Below are 18,976 nucleotides of genomic sequence, written 5' to 3' on the forward strand. Positions count from 1 at the left end.
CAGGCATCGTAAAAATGCTATTTAACCGCACGCTGGGTTCGATTTGAGGCAATTTTTAATGAGCCCGGACTTACATGTAACAAAGATAACTTCGTAATGAACGCACGTATGTACATTCAATGGTAATTTTAATAATTGGAAAAAGAACTTCGGTCTCTGAATTATTATTTTCACCTTGTCTAGTGATTATACATACTTCAGGTACCCAGAGTCATGTGCACTTACATTAGTAGATGGGTGAATGGACAATGCAACATTTAACACTCTTTATAGTGCAATTATCAAAAACAGTATTATACACGGCATAACAGTAAATCAGTGTAAAATTAAAGGTTACGATGTAGCAGAAAAGTTGCGAAATTCTGTTTTATGATTCGGATAAAAAGATAAAATTTAAATGTCCTGTAAATTAAACTTAATCACTTAGTGATTCTTTTCAAATAGGAGTCAAAAGATATTTTGCGCGTCTTTGAAATGCTGTTTGTTGCTATGGAATAACAATTCAGAAATGTATAGGCGGGAATCTATGTATATTCTTATATACTTATATACTCATGGTGATAGAAAACAAGTCGGGAAACCGGAAGCTGGACGCTTTAACAATTAAGGTTTTCATGAATTTGTGTGCATTTCCACACATATGCATATATTATGTCAGAATATTCACTTTTGGGTGCTATTGACATTCAAACTCTTAGAATATGCACTGAAACGACTTTGATCTATTATCACTTGGTTATTAGTAGTGCGATTTTCACCAAACTTGGTTGGATCATGCTCTATATCATAGCTTATATTACTGCAATTTCATGATTCTAGGATGGATTTAAAAGGGGTTTTGCAGTCAATTACTAAAAATAATTACAATATATTATTGTTAACTTTATTAGAATAGATATCAGTATGATGGGTATTTCAGAGCCTAGGCAATATAAGGTGGCAGCTGTGTGATCATTTTCAGATTCTTCGGGTGGGTAAATTCTGAGAATGACCCTGTGAAAGAAATGAGCCCCGCCCTCTCCCGTGTGGACTAGGTACCAAAACTGAGACCAGTTTTGAAAAGTAATAATTGAGACCTTCCACTTGATGCCCCACATGACTATATTTGGTGAAACATTCTTCTTCTTTAAATTCCACGTAGCAGGATGTAGCTCACAGTATGCGTGTGCATTCATAGTTCCTACCACTAAATTTGGTGTCAATCACTATAAACGTTTCTGAGCAAAATGCGTGTGACAGATAGACGGATAGAAAAACAGACAGATAGTAAACCCCAGACAGAATTTTGTTGCTCTGGAGGTACACATTAACCCTTCCACTAATAATGGACTTTATGAATTTGTAGAGGGTTGGTAAGCAAGTAATCGGTATTGAGTCTGCGGGTTTCTGTACCGTGTCCTTCTTAGGGATAAGGTAGGTAATCCCCGCAGTGAGGAAGGGTGAAAATTCCTCCACCTGTGACCATGTATACTAGTGAACCAACCAAAAGTTCTGCACCCGATCCAGACCTGGGACACTCCAGTTCTTCGAGCTGTTTATGGCTCGTCGAACTTCCTCTTCGGTAACATTCGCAAAATTCATGGCAGACATGTTGACATGGTGGGTGCCTTCGGCGATGATCCACTCAGCATGCTAAGCATTCTGGGCAGGTTACCCCCAAAGTTCACCGCAGTATTGTTTCGCTTCCGTTACCAAAAACTGTGCTGTCTGGACGTTGTGTTGGGATTCATTGAGAGATCTGAAAAAGCTCTGCTGGTTCCTCGTGTATGTTGCATTCTCGACACGTCTGGAGTGACTTTCGCCACACTGTCGTAACCGACTGCATAAGACAGAAAGTCTCTGCTTTAGTGTGTCCAGAATTTCAACTACGGGTGTCTGCTGACATTGCCAGAGCTGAATTGAGTCAGCTTACCAAAGTCCTGCCTTAGTGAGTCCCGTCGACGTTCCAGATGAATTTGCCATGGTGGATCTCTTCCATCACTCAAACCAATAACGGGAAAGCGAATCTTCTAACCGTCTAGCAGCCGTAACTGCACCACAATTCACAAGTGATTATAGTCGCAACAGTGACATATCAACACACAATCAAGATGCAACCCCATTATTGATTTAAGATAGAATTCTCGGAGTTAGTGAATATGCCTAATAAAGGATCCATATCCGAGAATTCTATACACGCTCTTTGGAATTCGTGGAGAAGAGTGCTTCAGCGAATACTAAAACTGTTGCCTGCAGTACGGCGTAGTGTTGTTGATATCACCGTCTCTGCCCCCATCGACTCTTGGTGACCAGTTTCTGGCACAACGTCAAGTCGAACAACTTCCCGACGATGTCCGGAATTGTGTCGCTGCGAATAATAAAGCGGTACTGGTCTGCGACTCGCTGCACAGCTACCTGCGAAAATTGTGGGAAACGCCATTTATTTTTATGGTAACATTATTATTTTGTTTATTATATTTTTTTTTTGTTACTGCCGGGGGGAATTTCTCGGTTTTTTTTTATCTTTGTTTCCGCCGGTCTTTGCCTGACTGTTTTCCGCATGGTTCCGGAAATTGTTGCGTCGGTGGCTAGCGCAGACTCTGGATCGCTAGAGGTGTTGCCCGCCCCGGCTGACAAGGTACACGAGGTGTACCCGCGGCCCGCTGTAGTGGAAGTTTCGCGATAGACAACTGGGGAATTGGTGGAGCTTAAGTCTATCGTGACGACACACGCCGACGTCGTCACAAAGCTCGCTGCGACGGTTGGTACTATGCGTTTGGGAGGTAAATCTCGATCGCAATCACGGTCGAAGTCTGTTTCCCGAAAAGGACATTCAGGTATTCATACACCGGGACCCCCATCGGCCTCGACGGTTTGTTGGTACCATTGGAAATACGACGCTCAAGAGACTACATCTACCACCGGATGCACATTTAACGCAACAACGAGCTAGGCTCGCTGGCTGCCTCGGCGACGGCTACCCGAAACGCAGTATCAATTCGCCTTACAATCTTCTATTCCCTAAGCAGACATTGCTTCCTGGTCGATAGGGGCGCTGAGGTGTTGGTTTTCCCAGCACCCCGTCTTTATACCTGATATGGTATCTGCGAAGGTTCTTTAGCATGCTAAACTTCAATCGTCGTTACTTGCCCAAGGCCGCTCATCATCAAGCGATCGTAAATGCCTACTTGTCTGAGCCCGAAACCAAAGACTCTCGCGAGGTTGCATGGTCTACTGAGGCCGTTCAGGGTTTTGAAGCAGTCAAACAACAGCTTGCTGATGCTACACAACTGGCATATCCTCAGTCAGATGGATGCACGCCTAGCTGTGTTCTTTAATGCTTCAGACACAGCGGAAGGCCTCCCTTCCATCAAAGGGTGAATCAAATCTGACTACCATGCAGCTTCTTTTCGAAAAAAAAAACAAACCAAACCCAACATAACCACGATCGTGAGCCACTCGCCGCGTACCTCTCCATCAAATACTTCCGTTTCTCCTTTGATAGCTCAAACGTCTATTTACTCTGCGAGACCATAGATACGGCACCCAGGCCATTCATTCCTGTCGATTGCCGCAAGGAAATATTTCGCGCAATACACGATTTTGTGCACCCGGCAATCAGGCCGATGAAGCGGTTAATCACTGAAAAATACTTCCGGCCGTTCGTGAACAAGGACGTAAACTCTTGGGCCAGAGAGTACATTGCGTGCCAGAAATAAACAAGCACGTACGAAAGAAGTACTCCTATTCCCTAGGTCAACCAAGCGCTTGCTCACCATCCATCTCAACATCATCGGCCCTTTGCAGTACTCGCACAGATTCAGGTATTGCCTCGCAATCATGGACAGCATTACGCGGTGGCCTGAAGCAATAACTATGTCTGACATTACGGCCCAATCATGTGCCGAAGCCCTCCGTCGAGATTGGATTCCGTGCTTTGATATACCAGCCGTAATTATCACGGGCCAGGGAATGCAATTCGAATTCGAGTTAGGCAAACTGCTTGGCTTCAACCGGCATAGCACTACTGCATAGAATCCACGGTTCAATGGTGTACTGCAACGTTGGCATCGGACGTTGAAGGCCGCCTTAATGGTTCGCGACGATCCGTCGTGGTTACGTCCTTGTTTTTCGTCTGCCTTGGCCTCCACACAGCTTAACAAGGGAGTTCACGGCCAGCCCCATAGAGATGGTGTATAAGGAGAGTCTGCGCCTCCCCGCCTACCCTGTGCTAGACATCAGAGCAGGGTTAAGCGACTCAGGAGTGCTACGTCTGCTCAAAGACGCGGTTTCGAAACTACAGCCAAATCCACGGTCCCGACACGCGACATCACAATCCCCCCCAGGGATATTGAAGCATGCACACAGGTCCTCATTAGGGTGGACACTCTTAGGACACCACTGCAACCACCATACGAGGGCCCCTTGTAAAACTCTCACTGAAGGTTTACCTACTATGAGATGGTTCCATGATGTGCCAAACCAGCGTAACATACAGATACGGACGTGGGTGATTGTGGGGATCATCGCTCCATCTGCTTTTCATCGATTTCGAGAAAGTTTGCAACAACGTAAGCAGGGAGTGTATCTTAAATGCTTTACGCAGAAGGCAGTTTTTAGAAAATCTGGTAGCTCTCTTCAGACCGACGTGATATCACAAAATTTCCCGTAATGCGTCAAGGAAAAATCTCAAAGGAATTTTAAGTGCAGAGCAAAGTCCGGCAGGATTTCATCTTGTCACCGATACATTTTTTTCTCCATTTCCGTGACGTTTTTCACGGTACTGGATGTCGTGGTGGGGTTTAGTTGGACGATGTGAACTCAGCACACCTTCATAAATCCCTGGGAAACGCAGCTATCTACTAATAAGACACGCGGGCTATTATCACTAACATGCGAAAAGCTTTGCGGGGTGCACTCTCTTGGCAGATCAAAAACCACCGAGCACAGGTTGTACGACATTGCACTCAGTCCAGGTACTGACACGGAGAATGGTGTCATCAGAACGGATTAGCTGTGCCTTTAACTGGTTAACAACAAAAGCTCTCAAGACGATATCCAAAAATAGATGCACTCTGGGATCATTCATGGATCTCAAAGGTTACACACAGGCATGTATAGACCCAATAAATATATGTGTAGTAACATATAAGTATTTGCAACTATTGTTCCCTCATTTCTTCGAACTAACATAACCAATTGACAATTTGTTGGAACGTCTCCTTTATTCCACTAATATAGCTATGTCTGACCTTTATTTGTTACAAATCTTCAAAAATTTCATATTGGTTTCCAAAGGGCTCGGTTAAGCACTCTGAGTTCAGAATTCTACATTCTTTGTAATATGGGCTTCCATCGTGGGCTGATCGTTGCGACTGTTACATAAGGATTACTCATTACCAAGCTTTTCAATTTATCATCACCTTATTACGATATTAGTCGATAAGGTATTCTGATTTATGAGTAAATAACAAAATGAGTGCCGTCAATGTATGTACGTAAATGCTCCACTTATGGAAGTACAAAAACGTTCCTAGCTCAGGAGAACCGCCTGAACTTTATACTCCCAATTTGCAACAAGTCTCACAATACCAAAGAAAGTGTTTCATGGATCTACTGTTTAAGAAATCTAGTTCTTCTTCGCCGCATTTTACGAGAGCCGAAAACTATCATTAACCCCTCAAATGAGCCCGAACTTCGCCCAGGCGGGTCATGCCTCATGTGGTCAGCGTACATGAAAACGCTGAACCATCATCAACACCAATTAGCATATGTAATGCCACTGAAAGATAGGCGTGAAAGATATGCGTGCCCCATGTTGCGGATCGTTTGAACTCCGGCCGGGTGCCGGCATACTCCACACGCTGGAAGGTACCATGCAGCGTTCAAGAAACTACCAACTTTGATATCAATCTTAATCGAGTGCCACACGGCAGCCATTTCTAGTTAGCACCATTAAATCTGATTATCTTTTCGAAACCTTCAAAAATCAAAATTTAAGACAAATTAAGAAGTTAAATGATGATTAGGAAGATTGTAGAGCGTAATTGCGCCAACTAAGCGCCAAGAAGACGAGCTGGGTACTTACTCAAACAGGTCAGTGGGTTGCAATGTCGCAACCTCAGACCAGACATATTCCAAGTGTTGGTTTTCAGCGAGTAATTTTCGACAGTAGCCACTTTTCGACCTTATTGCGAGCAAAGATCTGTTTGTTTACAGATGGGGTCCAAGCAAGGTTAATCACCGTGAATTATCTTTGATTATGTTTTCAATAATCCACGTGAAAGATTTGGTGGTGCGGATGAACTGCAATTGAAACCGGACGATCGTGGATTGGTTGTTTTCTTTTCATAATTGCTTCATTCAGACATATGCAGCTAAATATACTTGTAACATTGGTTCAAAGGATGGGTATGGGATTCATCTATGTAGTTACTTTAAGAAAAACCGTCAAAATACGACTGAAAAATGAATGGAGGAAACTCTCAAATTCCAACCTAATCATGATCTTGATACCGCTTTAGTGATTTTTTCGGAAGTGACCACTACCATCAGCGAAATCAATTTGGAGTTAATTTATATTTTCATTTTCTGGAGACCTTGTCAAGTAAACAAGAAAGGTAACTGAAGAGGAATGTCTGCAAAATTGTACCATGCACCTTATTGCCTAACTCCGCTCAAGGTTCTAATACAGTGAGCTAGGTCGAAACACCATTTTGTGTAATGAATGCGAAAATTTTCAATTCCCCGGAGTAAACCAGCGACATTTCAAAAGTTAATTACAAAATCTGATGTAAATAGTGCTTTTTACTAATTAGCAACTTCATTTTGACCAAGTCTACTTCCTTCTCGCCAAGAAGAAGCTGAATATCACGAGTACCAAGCCACTTGCTACCTTACATTTTCACTTGAAACTTTTGTGATGGAGGTGTTACGAGCCAAATACCAAATCAATGACTGAGACCACTTAAGACAAAGCAGCAATTAACTTCGTAAATTAGTTTTGCATCGTTACATAACAGGCAACAGCCAGTAAGACGTTGCAAGTACTGGGATCTTACAATTCAGTGAAATTAAAGTTCATCATAATTACTGCTGACAGATTTAAGTTACAAAGTTAGATTAATGGTCTGTAGCTTGTAAAGGGATTTCTTCTGTCTTCTATGTCTTTAGTATTGCTGGAATTCGACATAAATCTTACTTCATGCTTTGAACCTGCATCAACAGTACTTGATTGATAAGAGCCCACATGGGGATCACCTACTCTCCGGTTCTTGGTGCATGGGCCTTTCACTTAGTGGTCCCGCCTCTTCTTTGTTAAAACCAAAAATTACACGTTTTCGTCCAATTTACGCGCTACATCTTAGAAAATTATCGTTTAACTGAGCCTTATAGGATAAAGTGGAAATAACCATGCCTCGAATGCAGGCAATATTGAAAAGGTCATAGAAGGATTAGTTTTAGATCCAGACCTACGCACTCTCCCAATCGGTTTTTGATTCTGTGAACCAGTGCACCCACTCAAAAAAGACGATAGACAAAGCTTAACGAAAAAGTTACGAAATTTTTAGTATTTTATGGCCATTAAAGCGAACATTTGCAAAGCTCTGAATATAAGAGAAAAGAATTCTGATAAGGTAGGTTGGACGCTTCAGGTATGAAGTCTTACATACCTTTTTTCGGATAGAGATGGAAATCTTAAAAGGATGCTACTGTGGAAATTGTAGTAGTCTATCAAATTCGTACGCACTAAAACGAACCCCCAACTTGGTTTCAACCCTCCTTTGACTCCAGTAAGAACTCCACAATATTTTCGGGTGTTAAGTTTCTGTCTGCGATCGCCTCCAATGTAGTTCGGTGCGCCGTAAACCTGGGAGAATCAAATACAACATGCCTCGCAGTCTCGGACACGTTACCACATCTTGGGCAGCATGGAGATTTGTTGTGACCAATTGGATGTAGACAAGTACGATAACCTCCATGTCCACAAACTGCATTAGCTCATTATGATTTCTTTCAATCCATCTTTAAATGTCCGGAAAGATGTGATATGTCCAACTAACAGTTTGTGACTCGTAACATTCTACGACAGATTCCGCCGTCCCAACTGCCGTCGAAATATGCTATATTCTCCGCTACCATATATTTTATCGAAGAGTCGCCGGCCTTCATTTGCCAAGATCCCCATGTGAAGCATCCCTGCTAGTACATATGCTGCTTCTCCTGATGTTATCCAATAAGCGTGGCATACCAGAATGTCCGAGCATCATTATCAACGGCGCCACAACCGTCTAGGACTGCCTTAGTAAGGAACTCCAACCATCCCGGTTTTGCCCTGGAAACCAACAATTCGACCTCCCTAAAAGCTGTCTGGCGTCCTGACCTATGCCATCGCTCTATCTCAGGCAGGGTCTGCCTCATCTTTTTTTGAACCATAGATATTGCCCTTATAGACTTTCCATCCATACGGAATAGATGGCCCGCCCACCACAATCTGTTGAGCCTGATTTCATCATCAACCAGACGGTCGTGATATCGTTCATAAATTTCATCGTTATGTAGACTACGGAATCGTCCATCCTCATGTAAAGGGGCCAAAAAGGAGGATTCTTCTCTCGAAAGCGGCCAAGAATTCTCAATTTTTTTGCTATGCACCCAGATCTCCGAGGGATACATAAGGGCTGGTAAGGTCATAGTCTTGTACAGTAAGAGACTAGTACAGGATTTGTAAGCTGAAATAGGGCCTGTTGGCAGCCAAAAATCTTGCGCGAATTTCATCGTCATAGCTTTTATCGGTTGTAATTTTACACCCTAGATAGGAGAAATTTTCAATGGTCTGCGATTCCAAGTTGGTTCTTTGGTTTCTGGGGCTGACGTTGATACCAAGTACTTCGTCATGTTTTCATTAATGTGCAGCCATAGATCTCGCGCTAATTTCCATCTGCCAGTAGCTGGGTGGACTTGAAGTGGATGGTGCCTCTTGCATTAACATCTTCATAGCGAATCACTTTCTCGAGGGCCCGGTTGAAGAGGACGCATGATAGGGAATTCCCCTTTCTTAGACCGTTGTTGATGTTGAATAGTTTCGAGATCCTGCTGCTGACATTGGCTCGGCCTAGCCAGTCTTATCAATTTCGTTGGGATATCAAATTCTCTCATGACCGTGTACAGTTTTCCCCTGGGTATACTATCATACGCGGCTTTAAAGTTGATGAATAGACGGTGTAACTATTGTCCATATTCCAACAGTTTTTCTATCGTTTGCCGCACAGAGAAAATCTGATCTGTTGCTGATTTGTCTGGAGTGAAGCCTCTTTGGTATGGGCAAATGATACTCTGGGCGTATGGGGCTAACCGGCCTAGATAGAGGAGAGTATCTTATAGATGGTACTCAGCAACGTGGTACCTCTATAATTGCTGCACTGTGTTATATCTCCCTCTTTATGTATGAGACAGATAATGCCTCTTTGCCAATCGTCAGGCATTGATTCGCTGTCCCATACCTTCAGCACAAGTTGGTGAACCACTTGGTGTAACTGGTCGCCCTCATATTTGACCAATTCGGCTGTAATTCATAGGCTCCTGGCAACTTATGATTTTTAAGCCGATGAATTACACAGACTGTTTCTCCTGTACTTGGTGGTGGCAGTATTTACCTCTATAATTGCTGCACTGCGTGACATCTTCCTTTTTATGTATGAGGCAGATTGCTGCATTGATTCGCTGTCCCATACCTTGAGTAACAGTTGATGAACTGCTTGGTGGGCTCCTGGCGACTTATGCGTTTTAAGCCGGTGAATTGCATGAACTCTTTCTTCTATGCTTAGTGGTGGCAGCATTTGTCATATTCAGTTGGGGGACCCTTCAACCCGCGGATATTTTGGTTGTTGAGCAGTTCATCAAAATACTGAACCAATCGCTCCAATATGCCCATTCTGTCAGAAATCAGATTTCCCTCTTTGTCTAGGCGAGGTGTATAGGGCTTCATCCTGCTGAATTGTTGGTAAAACTTCCATGCCTGGTGCGGTTGTTCCCTGTACTTTTCAAGTTCACAGATCTTCTGGTCTTCCTCGGCTTCCTTTTTCCGTCTGTGAAGTCGCTTCTCCACTCGTCGGAGTTGGTGATAAGTCTCTGTGCGTACCCGCGCCCTTTGAGAATGCAACATTACTCGGTATGCAGCATTCTTCCGTTCCGTTGCTAGCTTACATTCATCGTCAAACCAGCCGTTTCGACTTTTTTTGCGGCTGGGGCTAAGTATCTTTGTGGCCGTATCAATGATAACGTTCTTCAGGTGGTTGTGAAGATCAATTGTTGATTCTTCATCTCCAGGATCTCCGTTGACTGCGGTTATTGCGGCATCCATTTCCCTCTTATAGGTGTCGCCGAGGGCTGTGTTGTAGATGGTTTCAGTATTCACTCCCACCTGATTGTCAGAGGGGATTGTAGGTGGTGTCGTAATTCGAGCTCGGAGCACCATACCAACGAGATAGTGATCCGAGTCTTTTTCCCCCCTATATATTCTGACATTCATCAAGGCTGAGAGGTGGCGGCGTCCAATCAGCACGTGGTCAATTTGGTTGAAAGTGTTCTCGTCTGGAGAGGCCCACGTATGTTTGTGAACCGCTTTCCGCGCAAACCAGGTACTTTCAACAACCATTTCCAGTTATAATGCTAAGTGGATAATGCGCAATCCGTTATCATTGGTATCCCTATGTAAGCTATAGGAGCCAACGAATCGCCTGAATACGGGCTCCGTCTCTACTTGACTGTTGAAATCTCCAAGTATGATTTTGATACCATACTTGGGACAGGCTTCGAGGGACCGCTCAACTGCCCCGTAGAAGGTATCCTTCTCCGACTCTGCAGTCTACTCTGTAGGGGTGTGAACGTTTATGACGCTTATATTTCTAAATTTGGCTCGCAAACGCAGAGTGCGTAGCCTTTCGCTTATATTTTCAAAGCCGATAACAGTAGGTTTCATTTTTTGGCTGACTAAGAAACCTATTCCAAGCACATGGTTTACTGGATGGCCGTTATAATATATAGTGTAACGGCTCTTTTCCAGGAAACCGGTCCCTGTACATCGCATCTCTTGTAACGCTGTTACATCAGCCTTATAGTGGGGCAGGGTATCGGCTAGCTGCTCAGCAGCATTCGGTCTGTACAGGGAGCGCACGAGAGAAAATGCGCAAATCGTTAATCCGTTGTTGTTGTCGGGTTCGTCGTTGTAAGATCCATCCTGTTCTGAGGCTCCTGTTGTGGCTTCGTAACATCGGTTTTCCGTGTAGGGTTGTCAGCCCTACTCAACCCCCAACCTGGAGGACCAGTTGGTACATTTTATCCCGTTTTTAGGCGCGGGAGACTCGCCTTCACCCTTCTCCCTCCCTCACCTTTTTCATAAAGAAAGAACTCCCAGCGATCACCACGTGGAGGTGGAGACAGGGTTTAGTAACAGAGCTGTTGGTGTTAGTTTAGCAGGCGTTTCCCAGGTTTTATGCTCCGTCGTGGGTACCAATTCACGCTTCACCCTGGGACCAATACTACCCGTTGACCGCTGAAGTTTTTAGGGAAAGTTCCAAACTAAGAGGTACAATGAAAGAAAACTCAGATAAATTTTTCCGAAGGGTTGTCGCAGCTTGTGATGCCTTTATGTCAGGGCGCAGAAATAAAGACCAGAGATTACCGTAATCCTGGTGGAGTGATGAATTTAGGCAATTGCGTGCCACAAAAAAGAATTATCAAAATGCGAATGATTAATAGGAAGCCATACAGAGAAAGATAAGGTACAATGCTTGCCAGAGATAGTTGCGAAAGACAATTCGAGCGCAAATGGATTTTTTTAAGGAAAGGCCAATATCAACCCGAGAAGCCTATAGAGTAATGGCTAAACTGAAAGGAAGCAGGCCCCGTAGATCAAGTGCACGATTTTAATACGAAGAGTGGTGATCACTCTGTTGCCAAAGCAAAGCAAATCCACTATTACGAACGAAAGGGAGCATCTCTCAAAGGATATTCCAATTGGAACAAAAAATTAGTTTACCATTGCCGGCGGAAAGTTATGAGCTTAAAAAAGACCCGAGTTGGATGGATTAACCAACGTGGCTACGAAGACGGTGATAATAGCAAGACCGGAGTGGTTCATTTCCACTTTTAACACCTATTTCGAAGAGGGCATGATCCTGAATCAGTGGAAAAAGCAAATATTACTTTTGATACCAAAGAGTGGTAATCCACCTGGCGAGCCATCGTCATATCATCGCATTTGTTTGCTAGTCAGTGTGAAAATATTGTTGGGGCGCATTGTATGCAACAGATTGCAGGTAAAAGATGGTAGGTCGGCACCAAGCTATACTGTGCTATCATTACTCCCATTTGCTAGCAGAATGTACCCACGCCTATTTAGCTAATCATCAGAGTATATTTCGCAGATAAAAAGATCCTCTATGACGTGGACATAGGACAGTTGCTTATTTGGTTACCGACGGAGTGTCTCAAGGATCGGGGCTGGACACACTACTCTGCAATGTGATGTATGACCATGTCCTACGCATCAAATTCCAGCGAAAAGATATCGTTATTGAACATGCTGACGACATTGCAATGGTGATAGTGGAAAAACATTTTGAGGAAGTTGTCTCGGCATCGGTCAGGTTGCTCAAGGTATAGCTAGTATCACCTGGGTTAGAATTGGTGGAACACAAGACTGAGGCTGGACTAGTCAACGGGAGTAGTGGGAACGCTTCAAAGTTTTGGTATTGATTTTAAAATGCCCAAGTGTTCCTCGTCCCTTCATACTATAAAGCCCCATCTCTTCGTCTTTTCCGAGCGTTCCACCTCATTGCTTTTCAAATAAGACCAACTCTATGGCGACGTATGTACAGACAGGACAGGATTTAAGAATTTTTAAAATGAATCCAATTGAAAAATATTCACGTCATCACTCCATTCATTCAAGTGGAGAGGCTTTAATCGAATTATTCTCTTTTAGTGGACTGCTTTGTAATTAAAACTTGGAGGCAGGGGAAAGCTTTTCTCCACTCTCATGCTGAATAACTGATGAAAGTGATGGCCGTTCGCTCGATGGTTAGGTAGTCTCTATTTAAAGGCAAAGCAACTATAAATTCACGACAGTGTCGCTAAATAAATCTAAAATCGCGTCATATATACGAGTTTAGATTGGAAAAGATGTAGCATAGAAAGCGAAAATATTGTTTTGGAGTCCTAATTTTTCGAAAGCCCATGACTTTCCATTTCGATTGTAACTATAACACTTACCTCCTATCCAATCAAATGCTTTCACAAAAATGCAAAATTACGTTAGCAAGAATTGTTTCCTGAATGTTGAATAATCTTCCCACGCTCATCCCATCTTTAGATAAATAACGTAAAAACTGATAGTTTCAGTATCGAAGAACCCAAATGCGCCTCTCAGCATAAAACGCAACTGCAAATGTCAGCCTTTCCCTCTGATATATTCACTCTTCCACGTAAGGGTCGTTTTCCAAATGAAACAGTTCAAACGATCCTCGAAAATTCAAATGAGCTATCCTCCTCCAAGGATCCAAGGAACTTATGCTGATACATAATATTTGATAGACGACTTGAAAAGAAGGAAACTATATCCTCCGTTGCGGAAATAAGTGTGTGCATAACTAGGCGAGCTATCAAACTGCGAATTTATCTCATGGCCAAAGACAAATTTCATAAATATTAAAATGTGCAAATTATTATGTATGAGTTCCTTTTGTAGGCGATTCCCCGTTTTTGCTGTAGGTGTATCTCCCTGCCATGTTCACCGCTCATTCGCTAGGACATGACTTTCAGGCAGCCAGGCAATGGCATGGCGATATCATATTCATGCTATCAATGATATTTTTTTCTGGTTCGATATTCCGCAAAAGGACATCATTTGCAATTTTTTGTCCGTGCAAAGTATGACCCATATGGTAATTGGAACCGTATGCGTGAAAATTATTATGGTTCGTGCAGATGATTCTATGTGACAATGGGGAAGTGATGGCGCTGTGTAATGTCAAATTTTTTTTTAGCATCATCAACCGAGAATGGATATATTTTTGCTTGAACCTGCACGTAATGAATGCCTTAGAGGGAAACATATAATAATTTGTCGGTAATTGTCCCAGCGGAGCTTGGTAAAATAAAACAATGTGGTCTCTTTGTCTTCCTCCATAACAGTTTATATTTGCAATTACTGAATATACATAGTCGACTATATATCGCTTTAAAACGAAAATAAGAGCAAAAGCAACTAATGTTTGAATTTCATTACTCAAAATATTACGAGATTTTCAACAACGGTCCCAAAAAACACCAGAAAAAAAACAGCTTTTCCAGACCCCTTCAAATATAAAATAGTAATCTCTTTCAAACATTGAGTAAGAAAAAATAATATATTCCCCATTTTGGGCAAATATTCAAATGATACTGGCACTACTTTTATTAGTGTATTGCAGTTCGTCCTCTTAATTCAGATGCAATTACCTTTGAGGCCTCTAACTTTGTTCTTGCACTAGAATCAGCTTCTTAAAGTTTTTGCACAGCTTTTGCACAAGTCAAGGGAATTCTTCTGCTTCTTTGGCCTTTGTCTCGTTCGGTAACAGGATCGGTTTATCTAGATACGGATAGGCAACTTTTCTCGGTCAGAGGTTTGGCTACTTAGACGTACACAATTTTCGTTGATTGTATTTTAACCGAAAGCGATCTATGATTGCAACTACTCCTAAGATGCTTCTTGTCTTCCTTTGCACAATCTTTCCAGTGTTTTGGTTTTTAAGTTCCCATAAACGTCTTAGGCTAGACTATCATTCCTAGCAGGTTTTTCCAGTAAGATTATATAGCCTGCTCTCCCGTTTTTTGAGTTTCATGCCCAGGGATCCTTTCAAAATTCCTCAGAAAGGTCTTGGCCTATAGGGTAGCTTTCTGCTTCTTCGTTCACTAGTTTGTCTTCTGCTTCGCAGCCTTCTATCCCAATATGACCCGGAACACAAGATATAAAGATTTTATTCTACAGGTATGTTAACACACTTTGATAATAGTTTAGCTGGTTGAATTTAAATGACTTGATGGCTGCAGGGTTGTCCTCTATAGTGAGTATATTCCCGCCTAAAATATGCCCCTGGGTTAAACCACTGGCTCAAAGTAATTTTCCTTAAAGTCAAAAACTTGGCTTGGACTTATTTTCTTCTCTCTAAGGGCCCTGTCTGTATATTAGTCTATGCAGTTTTGCTTTAGATTGTCGGTTTTAACCATACTTTCCAAACCGTACATTCGAGTTTCACATCTCCTGTCCAGGATCAGCATTTTAAAGGATGACGATATCAAGCTTTTCAAAATCACCCTTCCCGTCTGTACCTTTAGGTGAACGTGCATTGCGCATGTTCTCCTGATGCTATGAGAACTAACTCAAATTAATCCTTGAATTTGACATTTTTGAATAAAACTTTCATCTTTTACCTGAAATGAATCTCGAGTTTCACCTGCCAAAAACCATTTCCAAAGTCTTGCCCTTTTGCTAACAAAACCACCGCAGAGTATTATACCCCAGGATGGACTTATCTCTATTGTATTATAGTTTTCCTGTCACAGAGGCACCTTAAATAGACTTTTTGACGCAACCGTCTTTCCCAAATTCTTTTAAATACTCTTTCTTTCCACCTTGATTCCAGTTCAGTGAAAAAAAATTGCTCCGGATTCTCCAGCTGCTTCCTTGGTACGTACCTTCTTCCCCCTCCATTTCCCAGATTTTATCCGTTCTGATTCATGACTAAGATCCATTAGAAACCCGATATGAATCTCACAGCAAAGGAAAAATATGCCTCCGGGAAGCCACAATGATTTTCCTCACCTTGAAGTTTTGCGAACTTCAATAAAGTTAGGATGGCATTTGCATCTAAACCGGCAAACTTTTCTGGTCCTACATCCACAGTACCGGCAACGCCACCCCGACTTCTCCCACTTTCATCAAATTTGCAGGCCTCCCTGATGACACATCTCAATTATCATCTGACTTATTTTTAAACTAGCTCCTATCCCTCTTCCTTTTTTCGTCTCTAATGGATGCAATCTGCCCTACATTTTGCGCAATATCAGACCTTACCATTTCGTTAATCGAGTTCATCACTTGCAACCTGACGGTAGTCTCGGTCCTTACCTTCACTTGATCCCCATCGCGCACGGTTCTAAGGTAGTGCGATAAACAGACGCTACTCGCAAAGTCCCCGTTTCTGCACTCAAGCAAGGCACTTAGAATACAGCTTCATTCCAAGGACATTAGCCCATAAAACCGCACCCTAGAACGGACTGCGTTGATTTCATAAAAAGACATCTCCTAGTAGATAAAGGGCCCCTACATTCGGCATTAGCCGATTCAAGGCAGAGAAGTTAGATGTTGTCTTCTATTTGTAGTTAAGTCTAAAATTGATAGACCAGTAGCTTAGGTGTACCCGCGCCCCGTGGTCGCGGAGGTTTCACGAGACGTGACTTGGGACGTTAAAAGGCTCAAGGCAATGCTATATGCTACTTTCCGTTCTGAGAGTATATCTCGATCGCAATCACGGTCGAGATCTACTTCCCGAAATTGTCGCCCGGATAACCGCACGCATTTGGTCTTTAAGCTAAACGGTGAATGGCGGCCATGCGCAGATTATAGACGTCTGAATGCTCGAACAGTTCCAGACCTATACCCCATTCCACTCATCCATGTTTTTGCACACTCGCTCACGAACTGCCCTATCTTAACGACCTTAGATCCAGCCAAAGCGTATGACCAAATCCTTGTCGCTCCCAAAGACATTCCGAAAACAGCTATCTGCATACCTTTCGGACTCTTCGGGTGCACGAGGATGATTTTTAGCTTATGCGACGCTGCGCAGACGTTCCAGAGGTTCGTCCACTTTGTCCTATGAAACTCAAACTTTTGTTTCGTATACCATCTCGAGTGCATCTTTCAACGTCTCATTCAGACCGGAACGTTGCTTTGAACGTTGAAAAATTGAAAGCTATCCCCTGCCAACCACGGTGAAGGATCTGCGAAGGTTCTTGGACATGTTAAACTTCGTTGGTCGTTTCTTGCCCAAGAGCGATCATCACCAAGCGATCCTTAACGCCTACATGTCTGAGCCCAAAACAAAGACCCCCACAATATTTTGTGGTCTACTGAAGCCATCCAGCCGTTTGAGATTATCAAACAACAGCTTGTTGATACAGCATTGCTGGCATTTCCTTAGTCAGATGCACCGCTAGCTGCGTTCATCGATGCCTTAGATACAGCGATAGGCGTCGCTCTTCACCGCAATCGTTGAACTTCTTTTCGATGAAACTCAACCCAGTTCAACGTAACTACAGCGCCTACAGTCATGAGCTACTTACCACGTACGCCGCAATAAAATACTGCTAATTCTCCCTGGAAGATGAGCCATTCACCGTGTTCAAGGACCACAAGCCCCCTACTTTCGCACTAAGACAAAAGCCCGACAAAGCGCCCCCTCGCTAACTTCGACACTTGAATTATATCAGCCAGTTGACTTCTAATATCCAACACGTGTCTGGAAAAGACAATGATGTTGCAGACGCTTTGTCTCGAATCTCGGAGGTAACAATCCCCGCCACGGCCGATCATGCAACAATCGCCGAGGCACAAGAAGACGACGCAGAGCTTCAGAGCCTGAAGGCAAACTCCAAATACATCTTCAAGGAGTTTCCTATTTTCGGTTCAAACTTAGGGACCCAGACCACTCATTTCAGCCGATTTTCGTAAGGAAGCATTTCACGCAATACACGATCTTGCGCACCCAGACATCAGGACGACAAACCGGTTAACCACTGGGAGGCGTCCATTAACAAGAGTATAGTGCGTCGCGTGGAAGAAGTGCAAGGTTAACAAGCACATACGAAAGGAAGTAGGTGTTTTCGCTAGGTCGACCAAATGTCCATCTTGACATCATTGACCCTTTGCGAGGCTGGCAGAGTTACAAGTATTGCCTCACAATTATCTTGGTGCAATACCTCTGACTGACATTATGGCACAATCATGTGCCGAAGCTCTCTGTCGAGAATGGATTCAGCGCTTTGCCGTAATCATCACGGACCAACGAACACAATTCGAATCTACTGTTTTCGCGGAGTTAGGTAAGCTCCTGGGTTTCAAATGGCATAAGACTACTGCATACTATCCACGGCCCACTGATATGCTAGAGCTTTGGCACCAGACGCTAAAGGTCACCTTAACGGCTTGCGACGATCCGTCGTGGGCGCGGTCCTTGCCTTTCGTCCTCCTGGGCTTCAGTACAGCCCACCGAGAGGAGTTCACGGCTAGTCCCGCGAAAATGGTGTGCGGGCAGAATCTGCGCCTCCCTGCTGCGTCTCCTCAGACAAGCATTTTCGAAGTAGCGTTCGACTCCATCTTCCCGACTCGCGACACCGGAAGTCAACACCCCAAGGGACCTTGAGACGTGTTTACAGATCCTCATTCGGGTCGACGCTCCTCGTAGACCGCTACAACCACCATACGAGGTCCGCTATAGAGTTGTGAAGCGAAGCGAGTACTCACTCAAGCTCGTCATTCGGGGCGAGCCCAAGTGGTCTTTTTGTCGGGAATGAAAGCATTCGACGAGCCAACGACCGTTTCATGAAAAACGAGAATTTGCCGTGGAATCAGCTCCTGCCAGGCGGACAGGAGATTGGGGTAATAAATGTCAAGAGTGACATTCCGAACGAGACTCTACTCTTGTTGGCCAGCCCGTCGACAGCTTTAACGAATTAAACAGAAACTGAATTGTTACAGTCTACAATTAAAATACATGGGATATATTAGAAGGAATATTAGGCGATGACGGCTTTATGGTTTCTTACCAGGGCAGAGGCAAATCGTCAGACGCTACCTCACCTCTGCCCTGGGAGCAGCGTGACTGAAGCGGCTCGCTAAGCCCTAAACGAGGGGGCTGTGGACCAAAAAACGAGGGAGTAAGTTGCTCCCCGG

The sequence above is a fragment of the Hermetia illucens genome, chromosome 4 (genome assembly GCF_905115235.1).
Source record: "Hermetia illucens chromosome 4, iHerIll2.2.curated.20191125, whole genome shotgun sequence".
NCBI lineage: Eukaryota > Metazoa > Arthropoda > Insecta > Diptera > Stratiomyidae > Hermetia > Hermetia illucens.